The sequence below is a fragment of the Taudactylus pleione genome, unplaced genomic scaffold, assembly GCF_031769625.1.
Source record: "Taudactylus pleione unplaced genomic scaffold, aTauple2 ptg000967l, whole genome shotgun sequence".
Lineage (NCBI taxonomy): Eukaryota > Metazoa > Chordata > Amphibia > Anura > Myobatrachidae > Taudactylus > Taudactylus pleione.
In genome coordinates this window covers 12405001-12407500 of record NW_028285368.1, presented here as the reverse complement: position 1 = coordinate 12407500, position 2500 = coordinate 12405001, and the positions used below count along the sequence as shown (strand labels likewise).

At 37.2% G+C, this 2500-nt stretch overlaps 10 pseudogenes; all 10 read left to right on the top strand.

Moving 5' to 3' along the window:
- The window catches only part of LOC148469779 (5S ribosomal RNA), a 119-nt pseudogene extending 33 nt beyond the window's left edge, over positions 1 to 86 (top strand).
- Positions 87 to 437: 351 nt separating this feature from the next.
- On the top strand, positions 438 to 556 carry LOC148469778 (5S ribosomal RNA; annotated as a pseudogene).
- A 116-nt stretch (positions 557 to 672) lies between these two features.
- On the top strand, positions 673 to 791 carry LOC148469777 (5S ribosomal RNA; annotated as a pseudogene).
- Positions 792 to 906: 115 nt separating this feature from the next.
- On the top strand, positions 907 to 1025 carry LOC148469776 (5S ribosomal RNA; annotated as a pseudogene).
- Positions 1026 to 1141: 116 nt separating this feature from the next.
- Positions 1142 to 1260, top strand: LOC148469775 (5S ribosomal RNA; annotated as a pseudogene).
- A 113-nt stretch (positions 1261 to 1373) lies between these two features.
- Positions 1374 to 1492, top strand: LOC148469774 (5S ribosomal RNA; annotated as a pseudogene).
- A 116-nt stretch (positions 1493 to 1608) lies between these two features.
- Positions 1609 to 1727, top strand: LOC148469773 (5S ribosomal RNA; annotated as a pseudogene).
- Positions 1728 to 1843: 116 nt separating this feature from the next.
- On the top strand, positions 1844 to 1962 carry LOC148469772 (5S ribosomal RNA; annotated as a pseudogene).
- Positions 1963 to 2078: 116 nt separating this feature from the next.
- Positions 2079 to 2197, top strand: LOC148469771 (5S ribosomal RNA; annotated as a pseudogene).
- Positions 2198 to 2313: 116 nt separating this feature from the next.
- LOC148469770 (5S ribosomal RNA) lies at positions 2314 to 2432 on the top strand (annotated as a pseudogene).
- Positions 2433 to 2500: the final 68 nt, after the last annotated feature.

The following is a 2500-nucleotide window of genomic DNA, read 5'->3' as shown; positions in this document are numbered from 1 at the left end:
CTCATCTCATCTTGGAAACTATGCAGTGTTGGGCCTGGTTAGTACTTGGATGGGAGACCACCTGGGAATACCAGGAGCTGTAGATAATTTTATACTGCCATAACATTCTTTTCTATTACATTTTACATTTAATTTTTTCAACTTATCAATGAATTTACTTGAGTTAAGAAGTAATAGAGGTCTAAATTTAATGCTTTTGAGCACCTACAGCCAAACCACACTGGACATGCCCAATCTCGTCTGATCTTGTAAGCCTTGCTGTGTTGGGCCTGGTTTGTACTTGGATGGGAGACCACCTGGGAATACCAGTTGCAGTAGGAAATTTTATACAGCCAAAACATTCTTTTCTATTACATTTTACATTTAATTTTTTCAACTTATCATTGAATTTACTTGAGTTAAGAAGTAAAAGAGGTCTAAAGTTAATGTTTTTGAGCACCTACAGCCAAACCACACTGAACATGCCCAATCTTGTTTGATTTTGGAAGCTATGCAGTGTTGGGCCTGGTTAGTATTTGGATGGGAGAACACCTGGGAATACCAGGTGCTGTAGGTAATTTTATACTGCCAAAACATTCTTTTCTATTACATTTTACATTTAATTTTTTCAACTTATCAATGAATTTACTTGAGTTAAGAAGTAATAGAGGTCTAAAGTTAATGGTTTTGGGCACCTACAGCCAAACCACACTGGACTTGCCCAATCTCATCTGATCTTGGAAGCTATGCAGTGTTGGTCCTGGTTAGTACTTGGATGGGAGACCACCTGGGAATACCAGGAGCTGTAGGTAATTTTATACAGCCAAAACATTCTTTTCTATTACATTTTACATTTCATTTTTCAACTTATCATTGAATTCACTTGAGTTAAGAAGTAAAAGAGGTCTAAAGTTAATGTGTTTGAGCACCTACAGCCAAACCACACTGAACATGCCCAATCTTGTTTGATCTTGGACGCTATGCAGTGTTGGGCCTGGTTAGTATTTGGATGGGAGACCACCTGGGAATACCAGGTGCTGTAGGTAATTTTATACTGCCAAAACATTCTTTTCTATTACATTTTACATTTAATTTTTTCAACTTATCAATGAATTTACTTGAGTTAAGAAGTAATAGAGGTCTAAAGTTAATGGTTTTGGGCATCTACAGCCAAACCACACTGGACATGCCCAATCTCATCTGATCTTGGAAGCTATGCAGTGTTGGGCCTGGTTAGTACTTGGATGGGAGACCACCTGGGAATACCAGGAGCTGTAGGTAATTTTATACTGGCAAAACATTCTTTTCTATTACATTTTACATTTCATTTCAACTTATCATTGAATTTTCTTGAGTTAAGAAGTAAAAGAGGTCTAAAGTTAATGTTTTTGAGCACCTACAGCCAAACCACACTGGACATGCCCAATCTCATCTGATTTTGGAAGCTATGCAGTGTTGGGCCTGGTTAGTACTTGGGTGGGAGACCACCTGGGAATACCAGATGCTGTAGGTAATTTTATGCAGCCATTACATTCTTTTCTATTACATTTTACATTTAATTTTTTTATCTTATCATTGAATTTACTTGAGTTAAGAAGTAAAAGAGGTCTAAAGTTAATGTTTTTGAGCACCTACAGCCATACCACACTGGACATGCCCAATCTCGTTTGATCTTGGAAGCTATGCAGTGTTGGGCCTGGTTAGTACTTGGACGGCAGACCACCTGGGAATACCAGGTGCTGTAGGTAATTTTATATAGCCATAACATTCTTTTCTATTACATTTTACATTACATTTTTTCAACTTATCAATGAATTTATTTGAGTTAAGAAGTAAAAGAGGTCTAAAGTTAATGTTTTTGAGCACCTACAGTCAAACCACACTGGTTATGCCCAATCTCGTCTGATCTTGAAAGCTATGCAGTGTTGGGCCTGGATAGTACTTGGATGAGAGACCACCTGAGAATGCCAGGTGCTGTAGGTAATTTTATACTGCCATAACATTCTTTTCTATTACATTTTACATTTAATTTTTTCATCTTATCAATGAATTTTCTTGAGTTAAGAAGTAAAAGAGGTCTAAAGTTAATGTTTTTGAGCACCTACAGCCAAACCACACTGGACATGCCCAATCTCGTCTGATCTTGGAAGCAATGCATTTTTGGGCCTGGTTAGTACATGGATGGGAGACCACCTTGGAATACCTGGTGCTGTAGGTAATTTTTTACTGCCATAACAGTCTTTTCTATTACATTTTACATTTAATTTTTTCAACTTATCAATGAATTTACTTGAGTTTAGAAGTAATAGAGGTCTAAAGTTAATGCTTTTGAGCACCTACAGCCAAACCACACTGGACATGCCCAATCTCGTTTGATCTTGGAAGCTTTGCAGTGTTGGGCCTGGTTAGTACTTGGACGGGAGACCACCTGGGAATACCAGGTGCTGTAGGTAATTTTATATAGCCATAACATTCCTTTCTATTACATTTTACATTTAATTTTTTCATCTTATCAATGAAT